This window comes from Hemiscyllium ocellatum, assembly GCF_020745735.1.
Source record: "Hemiscyllium ocellatum isolate sHemOce1 chromosome 27 unlocalized genomic scaffold, sHemOce1.pat.X.cur. SUPER_27_unloc_6, whole genome shotgun sequence".
In the NCBI taxonomy this organism is placed as follows: Eukaryota; Metazoa; Chordata; class Chondrichthyes; order Orectolobiformes; family Hemiscylliidae; genus Hemiscyllium; species Hemiscyllium ocellatum.
Window position 1 is genome coordinate 891,256 of NW_026867515.1, and position 25,635 is coordinate 916,890.

At 46.5% G+C, this 25,635-nt stretch overlaps 1 protein-coding gene and 2 non-coding genes across 3 annotated transcripts in view; 2 read left to right on the forward strand and 1 right to left on the reverse strand.

Annotated features, from left to right (window-relative positions):
* The window catches only part of LOC132808475 (gastrula zinc finger protein XlCGF7.1-like), a 506,159-nt gene that overhangs the window by 349,199 nt on the left and 131,325 nt on the right, over positions 1–25,635 (reverse strand). The gene's annotated exons all lie outside the window — the stretch shown is intronic.
* Positions 4,653–4,724, forward strand: trnae-uuc (transfer RNA glutamic acid (anticodon UUC)). The gene has a single exon. It is a non-coding gene; the product is annotated as a tRNA-Glu (tRNA).
* trnaw-cca (transfer RNA tryptophan (anticodon CCA)) lies at positions 24,712–24,783 on the forward strand. The gene has a single exon. It is a non-coding gene; the product is annotated as a tRNA-Trp (tRNA).

Consider the following 25,635-nt stretch of genomic DNA (forward strand, 5'->3'; position numbering starts at 1 on the left):
ACCTTCTTTGTTCCAAAGACAACATTCCCAAATTGGGAATGTCTCAACAAAATGGAAATTCCTCATCCCTGGACATGATGCAAGTGTTACAATAGGGAAGAGATTTTGGCAAAATATTGTCAGTTAGCAGGTGGAATAATTCTCAGGAAGTAAAAGAGAAATCCCAGTCTCCAGCTTTGTGAAGCTTTAGAAACTCTTTGGGAAGTGAAATTAGAGGAGAATGAAGGATGAACTGTCCGACTGAGCAGAGACAGTCCAGACACCGTCCCCTTGTTTAAAAGGCCGGGAGATTGACTCTGACATTCTCGGGACATGAACTGATCTGAGACATTGAAAGAATTCTCTGCATATCAGGAATTCAAACCCCTTCACGGCTGGGGGTCAATGAGAAAATTCGGTAAGAGGCAAAACACTGAAAGGCTCGGAGGGCGTTGGCCCCGGTGTAGGAGGGCTAGTTCCTTGTGACATAGATGTGCCTGCAGGTGGTGGGATCAGACTATCCCCGGTGTCTCCACAGTGAATGTCCAAGGCTTTATTATGGAAAAGTAAAACTGATAGAAGACAATAGTAGTTCTGGGCGGGGCAAGCTGAATTATGAATTGAATAGTAGCTTCCTCAAAGAGGCTGCGGGGCTGGGCGTCCTACCCTGTCTCTGTGGCTCAATAAATCAGTGCGTTCGGCTGTCAATCTAAAGGCTGGTGGTTCCAGACCAGCGAGGTGTGTTTCTCGCTCCTACCACTGCGAATTTCGCGTTTTTAATGGTGTCAGGAAAATGTTTCCCAAACGGAAATCTTCTCCACTGAGGAAGCACAAAGGAGTTTCTGAATTGATTGAATTTCTAACGTAAAGGACTACGGATGCTGAGAATCCGAGACAGAAAGAGAAACTGCTGGAGAAACTCCGCGGGTTTGGCTGTACCTGGAGAAGGAAAAAAAGTTCTGAAATGTTGTCTCTGATTCTCTTTCCACAGATGCTGCCTGACCTGCTGAGTTGCTTCTGCAATTTCTGTTGTTGTTTTTAGCTGAACGTGCATTTCATCTTTCGGGATGAAACACACAGACTTGCCATTTGCAGATATTTAATCCTTTCGAAACCTGTGAAGTGACTGGATTCAAAAAAACTCTGCAATTATTTACTGTTTCTCAGCTCCACAGGCAGAGAGACCTGGGAAATGAAGCTGCCAGTGTGGTTCTGTATTGGTGGGCCGAGTGATTAATGCGATGGACATGAAATCCATTGCGGTTTCCGCATGCAGGTGTGAATCCTGACGACTACATTTGAGAACTGTCGTCAAAAAGAAAGGGAGATTGCTCCACGGTTTTTTTAATGATGCAAATCAGTGGAGGGGTTGAAATATTTCAATCACATTGGGACTGGTCGGGAATCTGTAACCCACTGCCTGTTCGGGTGGAACAAGCAGATACCCACAGAGCTGCTTTTGAGGCAATGAGTCAAGTGTTTGGAAATGAGACTAGAACAGTGAGGGGATGGAAATCGTGATCGAAATGAAGCAGGCACCTGAGGACAAGGGTGTTTTATTTGCTAGTGAAAGATATTGCTTCACAAAGTTGGGACTATGGAAAGCATTCGGTTTGAAGCCGGCATTCGGTTTGAATTCCTGATCTGCAGGAACGAGACTCTTCACTGTCTCGCTTCAGTAAGTGTCCCTGAGAACATCGGAGTCAAGTCACAGCGCTGTCAGAGGAGAGGAAGCTGAAATAGCCCGACACGCTGCTCACGGGCACATTTCACTCTCCTTAACTCACCGCCCCAACCACTGTGGTTCCTGGGAGTGGAAAGGGAAGAAACACCAAAACCCAGTCTCAGCTTTGTAAATCTTCAGAAAATAAGAAAACCGTACATCCCTTTCGATCTTCTATCGTGACATGACAGCGTTGATTTTAAATGGCTGTCCAGTCAGTGCCGATTCGTTTTGGCTGAAAAAATGTTCCTTATCTCTTCCCAGCATTTCTTGCCACAGGGAACTGTGTGGCAGAGTTCATGTACATATTTTCTTGTATGGTATAATACAAGGAAATATCCCAACAATTAAAGGGAGTCAGGGGGCTGAGTTGAGTATGGTTGCCATTACAAAAGAGATAGTGCTAGAAAAGTTAAAAGGTCTTAAAATTGATAAATCTCCTGGTCCCGATGGGATACATCCTAGAGTTATGAGAGAGGTGGCTGAGGAAATAGCGGAGGCATTGGTTGAGATCTTTCAAGAGTCACTGGAGTCAGGAAAGGTCCCGGATGATTGGAAGATGGCTGTTGTAATCCCCTTATTCAAGAAAGGATCAAGACAAAAGATGGAAAATTATAGGCTAATTAGCTTAACCTCGGTTCTTGGTAAAATTCTAGAATCCATCATTAAGGATGAGGTTTCTAAATTCTTAGAAGAGCAGTGACTGATTAGAACAAGTCAACATGGATTTAGTAAGGGAAGGTCATGCCTGACAAACCTGTTGGAATTCTTTGAAGAGGTGACAAGTAGGTTAGACCAGGGAAACCCAGTCGATCTGGTCTATCTAGACTTTCAAAAGGCCGTTGATGAGATGCCACACGGGAGGCTGCTGAGCAAGGTGAGGGCCCATGGTGTTCGAAGTGAGCTGCTGGGATGGATTGAGGATTGGCTGTCTGACAGAAGGCAGAGAGTTGGGATAAAAGGTTCTTTTTCGGAATGGCAGCTGGTGACGAGTGGTGTCGCGCAGGGTTCGGTGTTGGGGCCACAGCTGTTCACTTTATATATTAATGATTTGGATGAAGGGACTAGGGGCATTCGAGCGAAGTTTGCAGATGATACGAAGTTAGGTGGACAGGCAGGTAGTACGGAAGAGCGGAGGCTACAGAAGGATCTAGACAGTTTGGGAGAGTGGTCCAGGAAATGGTTGATGGAATTCAACGTGAGCAAATGCGAGGTCTTGCACTTTGGCAAAAACAATAAAAGCATAGACTACTTTCTAAATGGTGAGAAAATTAGTAAAGCCAAAGTACAAAGGGATCTGGGAGTGCTAGTCGAGGATTCTCTAAAGGTAAACATTCAGGTTGAATCCATGATTAAGAAAGCGAATGCAATGTTGTCACTTATCTCAAGAGGGTTGAAATATAAAAGCAGAGATGTGCTACTGAGACTTTATAAAGCTCTGGATAGGCCCCATTTGGAGTACTGCGTCCAGGTTTGGTCCCCACACCTCAGGAAGGACATACTGGCACTGGAACGTGTCCAGCGGAGATTCACACGGATGATCCCTGGAATGGTAGGTCTAATATATGAGGAACGGCTGAGGATCCTGGGATTGTATTCATTGGAGTTTAGAAGATTAAGTGGAGACTTCATAGAGACGTACAAGATAATACATGGCTTGGAAAGGGTGGACGCTAGGAAATTGTTTCCATTAGGCGAGGAGACTAGGACCCGTGGACGCAGCCTTAGAATTAGAGGGGGTCAATTCAGAACAGAAATGCGGAGACATTTCTTCATCCAGAGGGTGGTGGGCCTGTGGAATTCATTGCCACGGAGTGCAGTGGAGGCAGGGACGCTAAATGTCTTCAAGGCAGGGATTGATAGATTCTTGTTGTCTCGAGGAATTAAGGGCTACGGGGAGAACGCTGGTAAGTGGAATTGAAATGCCCATCAGCCATGATTGAATGGCGGAGTGGACTCGATGGGCCGAATGGCCTTACTTCCACTCCTATGTCTTATGGTCTTATGGTATTTTGTAAATAACATACGTTTGCTGGTTGTTTGTACTGGGTATTTCTGGTTCATTAGCCGCTGTTTAATGCTGAGCGGGTTGAGTTGTCTGGACATCATTTCACAGATGTCTTTAATGTAAAGTAATGTGGCTAGCGTTTCTGCAGATGTTGTGTCTGCTTGTGTCAGTTTGTTCATGTGAAATTGGCACACTGGGTTTATTGGGTAGGCAAAAGTGAGGACTGCAGATGCTGGAAACCAGAGTTTAGATCAGAGTGGTGCTGGAAAAGCGCAGCAGGTCAGACAGCTTCCGAGGAACAGGAAAATCGACGTTTCGGGTTAAAGCCCTTCATCAGGAATAGAGGCAGGACGCTTCCAGGGGTGGCGAGATAAATTGGGGGGTGCTGGGCCGAAAGTAGCAAAGAGCACAATAGGTGAATGGTGGTGGGATGGAGGTGACAGATCAGAGAAGAGGGTGGAGTGGATAGGTGGGAAGGGAGATTGGCAGGTAGGACAGTTCATGAGGACAGCGCTGAGCTGGAAGGTTGGAACTGAGGTAAGGTGAGGGAGGGAAAATAAGGAAACAGATGCCCTGGGGTTGAATTCATCCCTGACGGAAGATGGGGCGTTCTTCCTCCAGGCATCGGGTGGGGAGGGAGCGGCGATGGAGGAGGCCCAGGACCAGCATATCCTCAGCAGAGTGGGACGGGGCGGGGGAGGTTGAAATTTTGGGCCATAGGACGATGGGGTTGATTGGTGCGGGTGTCCTGGAGATGCTCCCTCAAGCGCTGTGACTTGACTCTGCGAGGAGTCTCCAGTCTCCCCAATGTAGAGGAGACCGCATCGGGAGCAATGGGTACAAGAAATGACATTGGTGGAAGCCTTCTCACAACCGTGGCGTGGGTTCGATTTCCGCGCAGGAAAGCAATCTTTAGTAGAGCTGTCGACGTTCGCAGATATATCCCTGGTGGTCTAGTGGTTAGGATTCGGCGCTTTCACCGCTGCGGCCCGGGTTCGATTCCCGGTCAGGGAAGCAATTTTCAGTGGATATTTTGGCTACCCACTCTCAGTTACATCTTGGTCTTGGTAGTTACTGGGTGCTGCAGTGTGTAATGGCTCGTTGAAATAGTGTCCTGATTCAGTTTGTTTGTATGTGTAGGGGTGATTGCTTCTGTAGCTTAGTACTTAGTTCGCGTGCGCTGTTTTCCTGTTGAGGCTGTTTTGAATTTACCATTGACTGCTCGCTCGACTGTGACATCTAGAAATCGCACTTTGGTGTTGTTCTCCTCTTTTGTGAATTTTATGCCAGTGAGGATATTGTTGATGGTGTTGTAGGTTTCCTCTAATTTGTTTCATTTTTTCATAACAAAACTCTGAGCGGCACGGTGGCACAGCGGTTAGCACTGCTGCCTCACAGCACCTGAGGCCCGGGTTCAATTTCCACCTCAGGCGACTGACTGTGTGGAGTTTGCACGTTCTCTGCGTCGGTTTCCTCCCACAGCCCAAAGATGTGTGGGTCAGGTGAGTTGCCCGTAGTGTTAGGTATGGGTGGGTTGCGCTTCGGCGGGTCGGTGTTGACTTGTTGGGCCGAAGGGCCTGTTTCCACACTGTAAATAATCTAACCTTTAAAAAAAGTGTCATCACTGTGGCGGACACAAAGTTTGGGTTGGGTCGTTGGAAGAGCTGTTTGTTCGAGTGTCTGCATTATTGCTTCTGCTAGGAATCCTGATACTGGTGGTTTATTGGTTATTTCCTTTATTAGTTTGTAGGGCTTGTTACTGAATAGGAAGTGGGAGGTAAGGCACAGTTCCACGAGGTTGACAGTGCTATCTTTGCTGATGAAGTTGTTGCTGTGTTTGTGTCTTTGGTTCTTCGAGTAGTGTCTTCAGTTTTCTTTGGCCACGTTGATGTTAATGGATGTGAACAGGGCTCTATGTCAAAGGACAGCATTATTCCATCCTCTTCTATCTTAGTGTCTTTGGTGTTCAAGAATTCTTGGATGGAGTAAATGGAGTGCCGTGAATCTTCGACTTGGTGTTTTAGTCTTCAGTAGATGCCTTTGAATAGTCTGTGTATTGGTGTTCCAAGTAGTGAGACTATGGCCTGAGGGGGGCTCCTGGTTTGAAGAGGAGGAGAACAACAACAAAGTGCCATTCTTAGTTGTCACAGTAGAGCGAACAGTCAATGGGGAACTTCAAACTAGCGTCTACAGAAAAACAACACACACAAACCAAATACTTAACTACAGAAACAATCATCCCAACACCCACAAACGAAGCTGCATCAGGACATTATTTCAACAAGCCACTACACACTGCAGCACAGAGAAACTACGAAGAGTACAAGAGAAATACGTATATAGAGTATTTAAGGAGAACGGCTACCCAATAAACCCAGTCCGCCGATTTCTCAGTGATGCTTCCAAGCTGACTCTCAAAACTTCGGTTTGTCCTCCATTCTTTCCTGTTTGTTTTTGTGGGTTTTGAGAGGTTTCCCGATCCTCTGACTGTGTATTGGAGTTGGAAAGTTATGTTGTGGCTGTACAGGACATTGGTTAGACTACTTTGGGAATATTGTGTGCAATTCTGGTCTTCCTCCTATCAGAAGGATATTGTGGAAATTGAAAGGGTTCTAAAGAATCAATGGGTCCACAGAGGGGAAGAGGCCCTTCTGCTGCCCTGAGTGTGGGAAGGCCTTCAGTGATTCCTCTGCCCTGCTGACGCACCAGTTGGTCCACACCGGGGAAGGCTGTTCTCCGGCCACAAGTGCAAGGTGGCCTTCGCTGTTCTTCCCACCTGCTGAGACACCAGTGGGTCCACACCGAGGAGAGGCCGCTCTTCTGCCCCGAGTGCAGGAAGGGCTTTGCTCTTTCCTCCGACCTATTGACCCATTGGTCAGATGTCGTTCAGTTGCCCTCAGTGCAGGAAGGTTTTCAGCAATTCCATGGCCCTGCTGAGGCACCAGTCCATCCACACTGGGGAGAAGCTGTTCTCCTGCCCCGAATGTGGGAAGGTCTTTACCCGCTCCTCCACACTGCTGAAGCACCAGCTAGTCCACACATGGGGGGAGGGAGGCGGGGCGGGGGAGTTTGGGGAGGCCATTCTGCTGCCCTAAGTGCGGGAAGGCCTTCAGCAATTCCTCCGCCCTACTGAAGCACCAATGTGTCCACACCGGGGAGATGCCCTTCAGTTGGCCCGAGTATGGGAAGAGGTTCATGTATTCCTGCAACTTGCAGAAGCACCAGCGGGGGCACCAGTGCTTCCAGCAATCAGATCCTACCGGTGACTCTGCCTTGGGAACCCTCCAGGACTGAACCTCCTGCCAGCTCTGACAGTGGGTGCAGTGGGAGAGTAGGTGGGCTGTTTTTGTTTCTGATGGACTGCAATTGTCTCCCCCACCCCCCACAACCACAACCCCATGGTGGCTCAGGGTGTGCACTGCTGCCTCATGGCACCAGGAACCCAGGAATAATTCCACCCTTGGGGGTCTGTGTGCAATTTATGGAGGGTAGGAAAATGGATCTGAGTGGGTTAGTCTTTGGAAGATCAGTGCAGATGTGTTGGGCTGAAGGACCTGTTTCCACATTGTAGGAGTTCTTCGAACCTCTGAGCTTTGCTTTCAGTGGACACTGCTGCTCATTGAGCCAGGGACTGTACATTGCCAATGAAATGATCCAGAGAAAATAAGACCGCAAGACCATTGGAGCATACGATAGGCCAGTCGGCCCGTCGAGTCTACTCTGCCATTCGTTAGTGACAAAAGTAGTGCAGATGAGATTAACTACAGTCTGGAAACAGGCCATTCGTCCCAACAAGTCCACACCAACCCTCCGAAGAGTAACCCATCCAGACCCATTTCCCTCTGACTAATGTACCTAACTCTATGGGCAATTAAGCATGGCCCATCCACATGACCTGCACATCTTTGGTTTATGAAAGAAAACAGGTCCACCTAAAGAAAACCAATGCAGACACTGGGAGAATGTGCGAACTCCTCATAGACGGCCACCCAAGGCTGGAATCAAACCTGGGTCGCCGGTGCTGGGAGGCTGCGGTGGTAACCACTGAGCCACTACATATTGCAACCCGATATAGGCAAGCAGGAGGTTGGGAGAATACAGCAAGCTAGGCAACACCAGGATGTGGAGTAGTCAGCGTTTTGGGTATTAACCCTTCTTCAGGACTGAAACGTTGACTTCTCGATGAGAAACGACTTACGGGAATGTTACTGGGGGTTGGAGGGTTTGAGCTACAGGGAGAGGCTGAATAGGCTGGGGCTGTTTTCATTGGAGCATCGGAGGCAGAGGAGTGACCTAATAGAGGTTACAAAATTATGAGGGGCATGGACAGTGTAATAAACAAGGTCCTTTCCCTGGGATGAGGGAGTCCAGAACTAGAGAGCAGACATTTAGGGTGAAAGGCGAAATTAAAGGGACAACTTCTTCATGCAGAGGGTGGTACATATATGAAATGAGCTGCCAGAGTATATGGGTCAGGTGCTGTCAAATGGGACTAGATTAATTTAGGATATCAGGTCAGCATGGACAAGTTGGACCGGAGGGTTTGTTTCAATGCTGTACATGTCTCTGACTACTGGTCCTGATGGAAGTTTAAAATAGAGTCCAATTAACATTGAATTTTTCAGTCTTGTTGAGCTCACCTCCTGAAAAGTTTTAAATGAATCCCTCCGAACGATACTGTTTAAAAATGCTGAGTTGGGCAAAGTATCCCATCAAGTTCAACCGAACCCAGAGTTGAAGAAGTCAGAAGTCAGAACATCAAGGGGACCAAAACTGATCACAATATTCCAGGTGCAGCTTCATCCACGTCCTGTATAACTACAACATAACTTGCCAACATCTATACTCAATTCCCTAACTGATGAAGGCCAGTGTGCTGAAACCTTTCTTCACTGCCTTGTGTATCGATGTTATCAGAGTTTAGGACCTCCTTTAATCTGATCCACAATCCAGCTGTTGGGTGCCCAGAAGCAGAGTAGTGCAGTGGGAGCGTGCTGGGCACATAAGTCAGAGGTCGGTGGGTCAAAACCCTGTGATGCTATTGCTCAGTGTCTCCATAAGCTGCTTTCGTTTGCAAAGGTGCTCTGTTCTGTATCTTGCCTTTACACCTGCTTCCCAAGGATTCTGCAGTGGCAGCAATCCCCCGGAGCTGGAGGAAGGCCCGAGCTCCAAGAAGCGGGGGGGTCCGGCTGGAGGCTGGATTTGCTCAAGACTTGTATCTATTAACTCATTTAAATGGTACCTACTGTATAGGGCTATGGTTCACATTAAAACCGGAGGATCATGTCAGAGTGTTTGTTTATATTGAGCAGCTGTAGTTGGTAAAATACACTCCCTGGAGGAGCACCTTCTATGATGCTGCATTTCTTGCCTTCTGCCCTTCCCCCATTTCTTATCTCCCAACTTGATTTTATATTTTTTTGGTCCAATTTAATTTCATATTAATCAGACTTGGTATTCACTGTGTACTATTAATTTGTTTGTTCGAATATTGTAAGTCAAAATTAATGCTGTAATTTCATTTCTGATGTCAGAGTTTGACATTGAATGTGCAGGTGTGAATACCAGTAAGTTGTGAAAATAAATCAAGAACTTGTGGTTTTTAACAAAAAGAGCAGTTCACTGATGTTCATGGCATTGTCTCATTTGGGTGTGATGATTCAAATCTGACCATCAAACCGTTTCATGCAGTCACCCAATTTAATTAAAGTTTTCTTTAACTTAGTAAAAGAAAATAACTCCAGCAGGCTAAGATTTATGCAATCTATTTATAAGATTATGTCCATTGCTCGCAATATGGTCTCATCCACATTTAGGAACCTGGACGCCAACTAGCGGAATGTTTGAGGGAACACCTCTGGGTCACAGAAACTGAACGCCTGTGCTGAACACTTTATCTCCCCCTTCCCTTCCATCAGGGACATGCAAGTCCTGGGCCTCCTCCACTGCCAAACTCTTGCTACCCGACGCTTGTCAGAAAAACATCATCTTCTGCCTTGGGACCCTCCAATTACATGGGATCAATGTACATTTCATCACTTTCCTCATTTCCTCTCCCGTACTTTGTCTCAGATCCAACCTTCCAATTCGACATCAACCTCTTGACCTGTCATACCTGTCCACCTTGCTTCTCACTTATTTGCTTCACCCTCATCTCTGACCTATCACCATCAATCCCGACCTCCATCTACCTATTACACTCCCAGCTGCCTTTCCCCCAGCCCTACGTCCTTCCCATTTATCTGTCAGCCCCTTTGGGCAACCCTTTATTCCTGACGAAGAGCTTAGGCTCTAAACCAAGACTGTGATGAAGCAACATCCTCAACAAATAGGAAATAGCTCTCAAGTCAGATTTCATCCCCTCTTCTGTTTCCCAGTTCTTTCAGAAATAAGAAATGTCTTTTTCTTCCACTAGAAAGTAGTCTTCCACTTTGCGCTGTCTGAAGTGTTAAGCCACACCACTACTTCATCCACCTTTTAAGAATCCTTTCAACCTGATTTTCTAACAATTGTGGAGGTGACCAAAAGCAAACATTTCACTCCTCCTCAATGCCCCATTTCTCCTCCTATCAGCCATTTTGTCATGTTGTCTATGTTACATGCAGCCGAGTGCACTTGGTTTCTGAATTGAAATTGGCCATTGAAGTGAACAGGATTAATATTTATCGATGGCTAGCTGTGTTTGCACTAACTGTAATTATCCACCAATACAATGTCTTTTGTTCCACCAAAACTGGAAACAATGATCTGTATTTATATTGCAGTCGGATGTAGAAAAATCATTTCAGCGATCTTCACGTTATTATAGTTTACTGAGGCCATAACAGCATTGCGCGGCAGTTTGATGTGACTAAAACTTGCATGGAAAGAATGTAGATTGATGAGATGTCAAAATGGCTGAGTCTCTGGCCACAATCGATCTGTCTGGCTTGGTTATATGAGTGGCGGCTCTTCAAGAGCAATTTCCACTCCATCACTTCAACCAGCAAGAGGAGATAAGTGTGAACACAACATTCCAACTGTGACATATACGCATTGCTTCGATGTTATTGATCAAAATCCTGGAACTCGATCCTGAACCTTCATTATAGACCACATCATATTTGTGAAGCAATTTAAGAGGCAGCTCATCACCACTTTTTCAAGGACAGTTTGGGAAGACTTGCTGGCAGAGCCAATGATATTCACATGATATTGGAGACAGTCTAACCGTATGGATACATGATTGGCTAACCAATGATGCAGCAGGGATAAGAGGCATGTTCAGGATCGCAACTTGTAACTAGCAATGTGGCACAGGGATCAGTGCTGGGGCCAAAATTATTTACAATATGTATATGAATTACTTGGATAAGTGAAGTGAATGTCCTATTGCCAAGACTGCAGTAGAGACAGTTGATGGGAATGCAGGTGGTGAGGATGACATGGAGAGGGATATCGACCGGTTAAGCAAAAGGTTTGGGCCTTTTAGCCATAGGAAGATATACTGGCATTGGAGGCAGACTAGAGAAGGTTGACCAGGACGATATCAGGAATGGAAATAATGTCTTATAAGGAGAAATGAATAGGTTGGGCTTGTGGTTATTAGAAGTTAGAAGATTTCGAGATAACCTTATTGTCACAAACAAGATTCTGAGGAGACGTGACAGGATAGATGTGGGAGCGTTAACCCTTGTGGGTGAGTTTAGAACCTGAGGGAATAACTTGCAAATAAGGGATTGCATATTTAGGACAGCTGTTGAGCCTGGATTGTTAAGTGCATTCAAAACTAACATTTTTTTTAATCAGAAAGGGAATTGAGATCATGGGGAAACAGCAGGAAAGTGAAGTTGATGTTTCCCAGAATAATAGTGGGAGACAAAGTGCGACATCCCATGAATAAATAAAGGAAAATAAATAAAGGAAAATATTCAGGAGAACACTTTCATTGAAGGGAAGACTGGGATCCAGTGATAATGATTGAGCAACCCAGAGATCAAGGTCTTCTGAGAACACAAATTGAAATCCTATCATGGCTTCTGGTAGAATTTATGTTCAACTAATTGTAAGATCTGGAAGTGAGAGTTTCTCTCGGTCTTGGCAAACAGGAAACAGATATTCACTAAAATAATGCCAATGTGGACCACGAATTCGGGCTGCTCCCCCTCCCCTTAAGGACCCGGAAAACACGATCAGAGACGTCACTTACCCTTGCACCTGGGAGGCAACATACCAATCGTGAGTCTCTCTCGCCCACACAAAACCACATATCTGTGCCCCAAACTATCGAGTCCCCAATAACTCTTGCTCTGCTCTTCTCCAACCTTCCCTTCTGAGCAACGGGATCAGGCTCCGTGCCAGAGGCTTGAACCCCATTGCTTACCCCTGGTAAGTGGTCCCCCCAACAAGTATCCAAAATGGTATACTTATTCTTGAGGGGAACGACCGCAGGGGGTCGCTGCACTGGCTGCTTTCGCCAAGTCCCCCTCACTGTCACCCATCTGTCTGCAATCTTTGGAGTTACTACTTCCCTAAAGCTCTGATCTATGACCACTCTGCCTCCCGAATGATTCTAAGTTCATCCAACTCCAGCTCCAGTTCTCGAACACGGTCTTGGAGGAGCTGGAGATGGGTGCACTTCCGGCAAGTGTAATTAGTAGGGACGACAAGCAATGCCACACCTCCCCTTCTTTTACCCCCACCTCTGACCCTACTAAAACATTTAAATACTGCAACCTGCAACAACCAATCCTGTCCGTGTTCTACCCATGTCTCCGTAATAGCCACAACATTGAAATCCCAGGTACCAACCCACGCTGCACGTTCACCTATCTTATTTCATATACTTCTCACATTGAAGTACATACACTTCAAGTCACATTCCTGTTTAGAGGCACCCTCCTTCGAGATTGATGGCATGTTCCTAACCTCCCTACACTCAAGGTCCTGCACCCTAAAGCTACAGTCTAGGTTCCCATGCCCCTGCAGAATTAGTTTAAAAGCCCCCCACCAAAGAGCACTAGCAAACGTCCCACCAAGGATACTGGTGTCCCTCAGGTTCAGGTGTAGACCATCCTGTTTATAGAGGTCCCACCTTCCCCAGAAAGAACCCCAGTTATCCAGATACCGGAATCCCTCCCTCCTGCACCATCCCTGTAGCCACGCATTTATCTGTTCTCTCTCACTATTCCTCAACTCGCGATCAAGTGGCATAGGTAACAAACCAGAGACAACAACTCTGTTTGTTCTAACTCTGCGCTTCCAACCTAACTCCCTGAAAGTATGCATAACATCCTCATCCCTCTTCCTACCTATGTCGTTGGTGCCAATGTGGACCATGACTTCGGGCTGCTCTCCGACCCCCTTAAGGACCCGGAAAACACGATCAGAGACATCACGTACCCTTGCACCTGGAGGCAACATACCAATCGTGAGTCTCTCTTGCCCCCACAAAACCACATATCTGTGCCCCAAACTATCGAGTCCCCAATAACTATTGCTCTGCTCTTTTCCAACCTTCCCTTCTGAGCATCGGGAACAGACACCTTGCCAGAGGCCTGAACCCCACTGCTTACCCCTGGTAAGTCGTCCCCCACTACAAGTATCCAAAATGATACACTTGTTCTTCAGGGGAACGACCGCAAGGGGTCGCTGCACGGGCTGCTATCGCCAAGTACCCCTCACTATCACCCATCTGTCTGCAATCTTTGGAGTTGCTACTTCCCTAAACCTCCGATCTATGACCCCCTCTGCCTCCCGAATGATTCTAATTTCATCCAACTCCAGCTCCCGTTCCCGAAGACGGTCTTGGAGGAGCTGGAGATGGGTGCACTTATGGCAAGTGTAATCAGCAGGGACGACCATGGCATCCCTCACCTCAAACATGTTACAAGAGGAACATTGCACTGTCTTCACTGCCATCCCTCTAAAAGTAACCTTTAAAGAAAACTAGGTCTGAAGAATAGAACAAGCAAAATGCAGCACTTACCTGCTTACCATAACGGATCTTATTATAAGTTTAGAGGAGGAGGGAGGGTGGGAGGGACTACCCCTGTAGTGCCTCGGGTTACTCTCCTGCTCCCATTTATAGGAAGAAAAACCTACCCAGGTTAGCTTGCGCTACACCAGCTTCCGGATCCACTCCGCGCTTTTTTCCAATAAAGGCGCGCAGGAGAGTCCCGGAGATGTGACTTGACTCTAAGTCTCCCCAATGTTATAGAGCTCGCATCGGGAGCAATGGACACAAAAAAATTACATTGATGGATGTACCGGTGAAAGTCTTCTTACTGCTGCAGCCCGCGTTCGATTAGCAGGCAGCAAGTCCATTTTCAGCCGAGCTACAACGCTGTCTCTATGTCTCCCTGGTGGTCTTGTGGTTAGGATTTAGCGCCGCGGCCCGGGTTCGATTCCCGGTCCGGGAAGCAGTTTTCTGCAGGCTGTCCATTCTTCTGAAATTCGCTTTACAGTTATTTATTGATCTTCATCGTACCTGGGTGCTGCAGTGTAATGTAGCTCGTTGAAATCGCATCCTGATGCAGATTTGTTTGCATGTGTTGGGATGATTGCTTCTGCAGCTACAATACGAGTGAACAGTCTTCACTCTTTCTGCGGAGCAGGTCGGGGCTGCTTGGCAGTGTCTGTTTGTAGACGCGGTTACGTGTGTTTTACAGTTTAAATTTAATTTTTCTTGTGGCCCTTCATTCTACTTAAAGTTCAAGAGCCCTCAAACCGAAATTCCCCAGGCACTTTTGGGAGAATTTCTTCCAGGTGTTCGCTAAACATATCTCTGAGAACTTTGTAAAGTTTGAACATTGTGAGTGTTGACATTTTGTACTTTTGCGCGAAATCACAGTTCGAAAAAAACAGAATGGCGCAACTTAGACAGAGTTTATACTTGCAGGACGGCGATATGTCTGCGGGTGCATGATGGGAGCATCACCCAGAAGGGAAACCATCTCTCCTATTCACTCAATGTCGTCTTTAGCAGCTTTTCCGTAGAACGGCGCACTGTTCAGCACCTCGCCTTTTCTTTTCTTGCCCAAAAAACTTTGACATAAATATTTCACATTGATACACTGGCCCAATGTGCACAATTGAGATGACACACTGGTGGAGGTCTGAGTGGTCTTCTGTTGTTCTCTGTACCCTATGTTGCGGAGGGCAATGCTTATCAAGGTTCACTCCGGTGTCAGAGAAAAGTTGCGAAACAAAACGGTTTAACTTTCTGCCTGTGGAGGGAGCCCGGTTTCTGGGTCCGGGACAAACAGCAGTAGGGAGGCTGAATGAGAAGCAGCTGTTCCGGAAACTCTTTGCCGCTTGCAATTCTCAGAGCAATGTCAAATGTATTTCACACTGAGCAAGACTCAGCTGGTTAAAGAGGTGGAGCGGGGGTGCTTGTGTGCTCTCGGTGTGGCTCGTTGGTCTCGGGGTATGATTCTCGCTTTGGGTCTTCTACTACGTAGACTTGCGCGAAATCCCGGACGAGCCCGCGTTTCCTGACTTGTGCAAGAGTGCCCGGTTAACTTTCTCAAAAAGTACCTTCGCTAAAGTGCGGCCTTTTGACCGAAACATCGATTTTACTGCTCCTCGGATGCTGCCTGAACGGCTGTGCTTTTCCAGCACCACTAATCCAGAATCTGGTTTCCAGCATCTGCAGTCATTGTTTTTCCCGCTTGGAGTACAAGTTGGGCAGAAAGCAAGGAAGTGAAATGATGGAATATTGCGTTGACGTCAGTGGTGCCGTGTTTAAGGAATGTCAGCACTGAAGCAAGATTGGAAATTTGGGACAGCTCTCCTCGGAGAAGAGAAGTTTGAAATCTGGCCTGGTTGAAGCTTTCCAAGTCATGCAAAGTTTAGACAGAGAAAGTGATGTAGTCAAAATGCTCCCACGCCTGAAAGGATCGGCAACAATTCGGCAGAGTTTTAAAGTCATGAGGAAAAGAACTAAAAGTGACATTGGGAAGAACGCTTTCGTACAGGGAGTGGTTGCGTTCAGTAAATCCCTAACTGACACTGACAAAGAGACAGATTGAATAGACGCAAACGGGAATTCGGTGGTCATGTTTAAAGTAACACTGTGCAGAATTACATGGAGAAGGAAAGAGAATGATACGAATAGAGACCCACGTTTACTTACTGTGTCGAACCAGCAAAGCGAAGGTGGGCCGCATGGCCTCCGTCTGTGCTGTGACACATGCTGTGATTCAGAATGGAATCACAGTTCGACCGACAGAATGTGGGAAGTTAGGAAAAAGTTTATATTTACACAGCTTCCATCCGTCTGTGCAACAGCATATGATAGGACAGCAGTGGAGATGTTTGACATCAGTCTCGAAGGGCCCTGTGGAAAACTCTCGGCGTGTAGGAGCAGAGTGGCTTAGTGGTTGTGTGCTGGGCTCATAGTCCCGAGGTCAATGGGTTGAAGTCATCCTCCGCTGTAGTGCAATGTCTCCTTGAGCGGCTTCCTTTTGAACCGGGGCTGTGCTATATTCTATATCTTGCCTTTGCACCTACTGCCTGAGTGTCTGAATACCCTGTATCATACCGATACTCTCGGGGAACTCACACGATTCAAGTAACATGCTTTATGGTAGTCTGAGTGGTCTTCTCCTGTTCTTCGTCGGTTTCCTATGAACTGATTCGCAAAACCACTTCTTCTCAATGCCAATGAGCTGATAAAGTTGAAACGCATGCCTTGTACTTCCATCCATTCCCTGCATTAATCGCCACGCCGGGTCGGACGTGAATGACAAGACGATCAGTATGTTAGAAACCGTATCACCACTCAGATACAGTTCCTTCCTATGAGGACAGATATCACTGATTGCGAATCACCTCAGAGAGAGGCAAGTGGCAGAGAGTCGCCGTGGACTCGATGGGCTGAACGGCTTCTGTCTGCGCGAGGATGGTGCAACGTGTTTATGCCGTCCCACTGCCTGACTCTGTGACAGAGAGGCTGAGGGAGCAAAACTGGTTCATTTTTAACCGTCCCTTCCGTGTTGGACTGCCTGCAGTCCCTCAGCTCAGGGCCGTGGGGATGACTCTCAGTGAGTGAAGGTTTCACTCGGATTCTCTTCATCTGGGACACTTGAGGCTCAGATGCTAACTGCTGCGCGATCGCAGCAAAGAAAGCGGTGCCCACTTTGCAATAGACTTTCTGCATTTTGCTGCATGAAGACGAATTCTGAACATCAAGCAGGCTGTACAACAATGTACGCATATGAATTTACTTGAGGGAAGAGTGCTTGGTGTCCATTTCTCTCTGTCTCGCCAGCACAGCATCTTTCTATCTCTCCGATAATAGACCTTTGGAGGAAATACATATTCAAAGTTACTCACTTCCCACGCATTAGTGTAAGTGATTTCTCTCACCTCAAGTGATTGAGAGAGACAGCAGAAGAGCGAATGGACTCTTCCCTCACCCCAGAACAGCTTGCAAGTAGAAACAAAATGTTTTACTTATCCACCAGTACAGAGAGTCCAGTTCCTGGGGATGAGACAAACATCAGCGCCCCGGGGACAGAATGACAAGTAGATGTTCTGGAAACGCTTTGCTGCTTGCAATTCTTGGAGCAATGTGGAATGTATTTCACGCTGAGCAAGTTTCAACTGGCTCTGAGTCTCCAGTGTACATTACCCCCTGAGTTTATATTTGCACATCGGTGATATGTCTGCACAACAGCACATGACACTGCAGCAGTGAAGATCGTTTGATTTCATTCTCGAACGTGCAAGACACACGCCAACTGAAAAGCTGAATACTTTTCACTGAGTACTCGGGAAAGCTGCCGTGCAATGCAGGAGAATGGCACAGCGGGTGCATGTTAGGATCACAACCCAGAAGGGAAACCATTTTCACTTCTTTACTCAATGTCGTCTTCAGCAGCTTTCCCCTATAACGGCACTCTGCTCTCTCCTTTACCTTGTCATCTGCTTCCCAAAACTTCGTGTATCTGAGCTCAATGTGTCACATCGATACACAAGTCAAATTTACACAGTTATTCTGGCACGCTTGTGGAGCTCTGAGTCGTGTTGTCCAGTTTTCTGTCGGTGTGTTCGGATCTCAAGTGTTAAACCTCTTCTCTCAGATGGCAATGAACCGGTGAAGTTGAAATACATGACTTGCTGTTTTTGTCCATTTCCTGGTAAAGAAACCGACGCCCGTGTAGTAAAAGACTCTCTGTAGGATTGCTGTGTCAAGACAAATTCTGAACACCAAGCAGGCTGCACAAAAATGCACTCATACCAATTTACCTGAGGGAAGGGTTTCCATTTCTCTCGGTCCCAACAACACAGCATCTTTCAGTCTCTCCGTTAACAGGAGCTTTGGAACAAGCTCAAAGTTGCCCATTTCCTACGCATTTCTGTAACTGACTTATCCTGCCTCAACAACTAGTGAGAGAGAGAGCAGAAGAGCGTGTGGGCTCCTTCTTCCACCAGGACAGCTTGCAAGGAGAAATAAAATGGTTCAATTATCCACCAGTGGAGAGAGCCCGGCGCCTGGGGACGGGACAAACAGCAGCGTCCTGGGAGCAGGGAGACAGATTGAGAAGCAGGTGTTCTTGAAACTCTTCCCTGCTTGCAATTCTGGGAGCAATGTACAATGTATTTCGTACTGAGCAAGTCTCAGCTGCTTCAGGAGGTAGCTGCACCCATGGCTGGTGGCTCGTTAGTCTGGGATATGATTCTAGCTTTGGGTCTTCTCGCGAATGCAGACGTGTGAGAGTTCCCGGATTCCAATCCCAGGCGAACCATCATTTCTTAAATTGACCAGAGCAAAAATACCCGATCAATTTTCTCAAAAAGCCGCTTTGTTAAATAAGATCGGACTGCCTGAATTAGGGACGGCGCGGAGCTGCCATTGCGGTGAAGACGGCGAAGGGAAACACTTGCTCAAAGTGAAAACAAGTAATCCAGGTTTTTCGCCCACGCAATCCGAGTCTGAGTGAATCTTCCACCTGCATTACGCTCAATTCTGAGGGTGATACTTCAGGAAGCGGGGAAGTGAAGTGATTGCAGACAGCACTGAACAGGTTGAAGTGAATGGTACCGTCCTGAGGAATGTCAGCAACGAAGGGAGATTGGAAAGTTTGGGGCAGCTCTCTTTGGAGAACAGAAGGCTGAAAGCTGGCCTGATTGAAGTTTTCCACGTCATGAGGGTTTTAGACAGAGGAAATAATGCAGTGAAAATGCTCCCAGGCCTGAAAAGATCGATAACAATTTGGCAGAGATTTAAAGTCATCAGGAAAATAAGCAAAAGTGACATTAGGAAGACCGTTTTCGCACAGGGAGTGGGGCCAGTAAGTCGCTGTCTGACAGTGACGAAGAGGCAGATTCAATGGACACAAAAGGGAATTCGGTGGGCATGTTCAATGTAACAATGTGCAGATTTACAGGGAGAAGGCGACAGAATGAGACACGTATTTACATATTGTGTTGAACCAGCAGAGCTAAGTTGGGCTGCATGGCCTCAGTCTGCACTGTCACACATTTTGCGATTCTGAGTGAAATCGGAGTTAGACCAAGAGAACGTGGAAAATTTGACAACGGATATATTCTGCCCAACAGGATACTCCATCACAGAAATGAAGATGTTTTGACATCATCCTCGAAGGTACATGACACAATGCAGATTCAAAACCGAGTATTCATTTGAATCACTGAGTAATTTGTTTACAGTTATTCAGTTGAGGTGAGTGGAGTTGCGCATTGGGAGCCATTCCAGTTGATCTGTCGAAGCCGTTTTCTCCTGTGTGATAGTCCCACCAGCACTCCAATTTGCTGTGCTTCCAGTCAGTAGATGCAGATTACTGTCCCATACTGATACACGGGCCACGATGACCCAACTGTGGTGACAAGCCTGTGAAGGTCTGAGTGCTCTTCCCCTGTTCTCTGTCGGCCTGCTATGATCCGAGTCATCAAACCTCTCTTCTCCGAGAGTAGGAATAAACTGGTGAAGGTGAAACACATCAGTTTCGGTGTGTTCCATGCGCAGGAGGCCCTGCTGTAATTCCCCACGCTGTTTCACATAGCAGCATCCTCTCGGTGAATTACACTTGGCAAAAAAAAACCTATTAAACCAAATCAGTGTCCGCCACTGGATTTTACTGACACCGTTTATAAAATTCAGGCTCACCGTTAATGTGGAGAGGGGCCGTCAGACTCTGTAGTTTCCGCTCCTTCTGTTGAATAAAGATAATTTTAACAGTGTCCAGTGAGAGGAAAGGATTTTTTGGTGGTGGTAAACATTTCTATCTGAACTCGCTGTCACTCTGCGATGACAGAATGAGCTGGGACCTCCTGATAGATTGAAACACACAACTGGTAATCTCTAGATTATGTTGTAAAAATATCGGTATAATGTTATTCACACCGCGCTGTCACCAACTGAACGAAGCGGCTGTGTGTTTAAATCGCGGGATGAACAGCTCGTATTTTCATTCTCACATTGGGGGGAGCTGAGCATTTACCCAAACGCTGGGCACACCAACTCCCTGACACAGCGTTCACAAGTCATAACTGTCAGCAAAGCTTCATGTATGATCGAAAGTTTCCGCAACGAAGGTTTGGCTCAACAGATATCGGCAGTGAACGTAATCCTTCCTTGATTTGAAATGTAGGAAGCAGACTTTTTGGGAGCCGGACGCGATTTGACACGCAATCTACTGACCTACAGTCAGACGCGCTACAGTTGCGCCACAAGCTGACAGGGCATTAGTGTCGTCTTTTCATGCTTAAGGGAATTGATCGCACTACAAGGATTTTACGTTATGAGTAACAACGGAGATCAACAGTTCATGTCTGTTCTGTTTCTTCCCCCTCTCTTTCTGCAGAGGGTGGGATCAGACTCTCCCCGGTGTCTCCACAATGAATGTCCCAGGCATTATTAAGGAAAAGTAAAAGTGATAGACGACAATTGTAATTCTAGGCGGGGCAGGCTGAATTATGAATTCACTAATAGCCTCCCCTAAGCGATGCCGCAGTCCCCACTCTCGCCTGTCTCTGTGGCGCAAGTGATCAGCGCGTTTGGCTGTTAATCAAAAGGTTGGTGTCTCGAACCCCCCCAGGGGCGCTTAGTACGCTGCTCTTCGCGGCTGTGTGCACTTTAATGGGCTCAGACGAATGTTATCCAAACGGAAACCTCCTCCACAAAGGGGTTTTTGAATTGTATTATTGTCTAACGAAAGGGACTGCGGATGCTGAGAACCCGAGACAAAAACAAGAGAAACTCGGCAGGTTTGACAGCACCTGTTGGAGAAAACGGAATTCTGAAATGCTGAGTCTGATTCTCGTTCCATAGATGTTGCCTGACCTTCTCCGTTCCTCCTGAAATTTCTAGATTTGTTTTTAACTGAAAGTTCATTTCATCTTTTGCGATGAAACACCTCGACTCGCAGTGTGCAGATATTTAACCCTTTCCAATCACTGAAGTGAATGGATTCAAACAAACTCTGCGATGATTCACTGTTTCTCAGCTCCGCTTTCAGACAGATCTGGGAAGTGAAGCTGTCAGTGTAGTTCTGTATTCGTGGGCCGAGTGGTTAATGCGATGGACTTGAAACCCATTGCGGTTTCCCCACGCAGGTGTGACCCCTGCCGACTACAAAATGAGAAATGTCGTCGAAAAGAAAGGGAGCTTGCTCCCTGGCTTCTTCTTTAAGATTCAAGTCAGTGGAGGGGGAAAAATATTTCACTCACATTGGGACTGGTGGGAATCTGCAACCCACTGCCTGTTCGGGTGGAACAAGCAGATACCCGCAGAGCTTCTTTTGAGGCTATGAGCCAAGTGTCTGCAAATGAGACTTGAACAGTGAGGGACATGAAATCGTGATCGAAATGAAGCACCTGAGGACAAGGGTGTTTCCTTTGCCAGTGAAAGATACTGCTTCACAAAGTTGTGACTGTGGAAGGGAAGCAGTGACGGTGATTATCTTTGATTGTTGACCTTGTGAATGTTCCCATTGCTGCGCATGTCCGTGTTAACGTCAGAACTCTGCAGCATGGTGGCGTTAAATACGCAAAGGGCCGGGGCGCAATGGATGACGCATCTGTCTCCACCTACCTGTTTGAAATGCAGCTCACAGCTTCTTCACACATCCCAATTAATCTTTCTCATTGTCCTGAAGCCGGCATACGGTTTGAATTCCCGATCTGCGGGAATGAGAATCTTTTCACTGTCTCGCGTCAATAAATGTCACTCGGAACATCGAAGTCACGTCACAGCGGAAGCTGAGATAGCCTCACACGCTGCTCACGGGCACATTTTACTTTCGGGTAAAAAATGAGGTCTGCAGATGCTGGAGATCACAGCTGAAAATGTGTTGCTGGTTAAAGCACAGCAGGTTAGGCTGCATCCAAGGAAAAGGAAATTCGACGTTTCGGGCATATGCCCTTCATCAGGAAAGGGCACCTGCTGTGCTTTAACCAGCAACACACTTTCAGCACATTTTACTTTCCCCAACTCACCACCCCAACCACTGCGGCTCCTGGGAGTGGAAAGGAAACAATCACCAAAACCCAGTCTTAGTTTTGTGAATCTTCAGAAAATAAGCAAACCTTCATCCCTTCGGATTTTCTATCCTGGGCTGACAGGGATGGGTTTTGTCGCTCTTTTGTCGGATATTGCAAGTGGTTGTTTTGCAGAAAAGCACCACAATGCAATCTGATTAATCAGGATCTGGATGTTTTCGGTGTTTGAATGTAAGTGTTGTGCTCCAGAACTTTGTTGTTCACAGTTTATAATACTTTTCTCCCCAGTCCCCTGTATCACTTGTCGAAAATGCTTAATTTACGTCTTGTAATCCTTTCACTGTCTGCTAATGAGGATAGCATTTCCGTCTTTTACCTAAGTTATGTTGACCTTGCATACCTCAAGCCTCAAGCTAATTTCACGAGAAACCTTCTCCAGTTCAAAAGTTAATAATGGCTCTGTTTCTCGTCACGTATCCAATTTCAGATCGATATTGTTAATGTTCCTTTTATTCCTTCAGATCTAGGTTTCGCTCACAGGGTAAGAACAGACCTGTCACCAAATACATTTACCAATGTACCTTCATCCTTTCGATTGTAGTAGCATCATGAACACTTCCCATCAAAATAACTCGAGAGACTTTCATCACAATTTTCTGTGAACAGTTCTACATTAGCTTTGCTGAATGAACCCCAAATTTCTTGAAGTGGCTCCTTATTTTCGGCCCTGATTATTCATCTCTCTACGCACGGAAATGGATCCTTCCCACCCGCTCTGTCCTTCATCAATGTGTGTAGTTCAATTCGATCTCCCATCAGCCTCCTCTGTCCTGATGAAATCCAGGGGAACAGGAAACGTTGGGACTATGGCGCGGACAGGACAAGTCCAGTACTCACCTTTCCTGTTGGAGCAATTCCATGAGAAATTTTAGATCATAACTTTGGACGTGTAGTTGTGGCTGAACACTTAAAGAGCTGGAGTAGAGATCCTTTGGGGTTCCCCCATCCCCGCCTCCCCCCGCCCATGGTGGTAACCTGCTGACTATGCTTTCTTCGCTGGCGATTTTAAATGACTTCCTGTTGGTTGCATTATCGCTCAAACTTCACAAAACCCGTCTCAATGAAGTCACGTTTTCTCGTGTCTGGGAATTGATTGCCATGCAGGAAACTCGAGTTCTGAACAAACAAGGTACCAGACTCAAAACGTCAGCTCTGTTTACCTTTCCACGGATGCTGCTCGACCTGTTGGCTTTCTGCAGTATTCTCTGTGTTTATTAGACACAAGTGCTGCTTTTCATTCAAGAACTTCAATTCCTGTCCTCTGGTAACTGACTCTGGTCAGTGGCAATTGGTTCTTCTGATCATTAATCTGCCCATTCCCACCGCTTCTTCTCCCATCATTACCAACAGCCCCAGGAAATCTCCAGTTAACTTTCTTTGCTCCAAAGCGAACATACCCAACCTTGGGAATGTCTCCCCAGAATAGAAATTTCTCATCCCTGGACAAGAAGCACGGCGTACACTTGGGAAGAGATTTTGGCAACATATTGTCAGTTTCCCCACGCAGGATTTTTTGCAGAAAAGCACCACAATGCAATTTGATTAATCAGGACCTGGATGTTTTTGGTGTTTGAATGTAAGTGTTGTACTCCAGAACTTTGTTGTTCACAGTTTATAATACTTTTCTTCCCAGTCCCCTGTATCACTTGTCGAAAATGCTTGTAATACTTTCCTGGCTGTTAACCGGAAGGTTGGTGGTTCGAACCCATCCAGGAGTGCTTTATTTGCTGCTCTTCCTCGGCTTTGACAATGTGTGCTTTCAATGGGGTCAGGAAAATGTTCCCCGAACATCTACATTCTGCCTGCAAAAAAGACCCTGAGCTTCCAGTTGCCTGCCAATTCCACACCCCACCCTGTTCCCTGACCAACATCTCTGTCTCAGGTTTGCTGTATTGTCCCAGCGAAGCTCAGCACCAGCAGAACGAAGAGCACCGAATATTCTACTTGGGGACCATACATCCCTCCGGTCCCAATATCGAATTCAATAATTCTAGGGCCTGAAGTCCATTGTATCCTCGTCTCTACCACACACACCAAGCCTTGTTATCATATAGTCTGTCATTACACACTACCTATTCTTAGCCACGAACAGTCTCTATTAACAGTTATTCACCCTCCCACGAGGATCGTTATCAACTCCCTTTCTTGTCCAACAGTTCTTCCCTCGCTTTGGGCTCTGTCCTGATCTATCATTTACTGCATCCGCCTTCCTCCCACAATATCTCCTGCATATAAACCAACGTTTTCCCAATCACCATCAGTTCTATGGAAGGGTCACCGGCAACTATTGTTTGTTTTTTGTTTCTGATATACAGCGTCCGCAGTTCTTTCAGCTTTTTATTGAGGTAGAGTTGGAAATTGTTTTGAGAAACAGAAGGAGAGGTGGAGAGACACAACAGACATGAACTGTTGATCTCAGTTGTTACTCATAACGTAAAATCATTGTAGTGCGGTCACTTCCCTTAAGCATGAATAGAGGCTCCAGTCTCCCCGTGAGCTTGTGGCGCAACGGCAGCGCGTCTGACTCCAGATCAGAAAGTTGCGTGTTCAAATCACGTCAGGCTCATGGAAATCAGTTCCTTATATTTCCAATCAAGAAAGGATTGCGTTCACTCCGGCTATCTGTTAAGCCCAGTCTTCTTTCCGGGAACTTTCAATAATACGTGAAGCTTTCCTGTCAGTTTGATTTGTAAGCACTGTGCCAGGGAGGTGGTGTGCCCAGTGTTTGGGTAAATGCTCAGCTCCCCCAGTTCATCGCTGGATTTAAACACAGCCGTCTATCTCTGGGCAGCCACTTCTTTCAGTTGGTGACAGTGCGGTGTGAATAACATAATACCGATAAGTTTATTACACAATCCAGAGACACCGAGCTTTGTGTTTCAATCTATCAGGAGAGTGACAGCAGTTCAGATAGAAATGTTTCCCACCAACAACAAATTATTTCCTCTCACTGGACACAGTTAAAATTATCGAGGAGAAAGTGAGGTCTGCAGATGCTGGAGATCAGAGCTGAAAATGTGTTGCTGGAAAAACGCAGCAGCTCAGGCAGCATCCAAGGAACAGGAAATTTGACTTTTCGGGCATAAGCCCTTCATTAGGAATTCGGGTCTACGGGCTATCCGTTCTTCTTAAATGCGCTGTATAGTTGTTTATTGATCTTTGCCGTTGCTGGGCGCTGCAGTGTGAAGTAGCTCGTTGAAATAGCATCCTGATGCAGATTTGTTTGCATGTGTTGGGATGATTGCTTCTGCAGCTTAAGTACTTGGTTCGCGTGTGTTGTTTCCTGGAGACGCTGTTTTGAATTTACCATTGACTGTTCGCTCTACTGTGACATCTAGAACAACAGCACTTTGTTGTTGTTCTCCTCTTTTGTGAATTTTATGCCAGTAAGGAGATTGTTGATGGTGTTGTAGGTTTC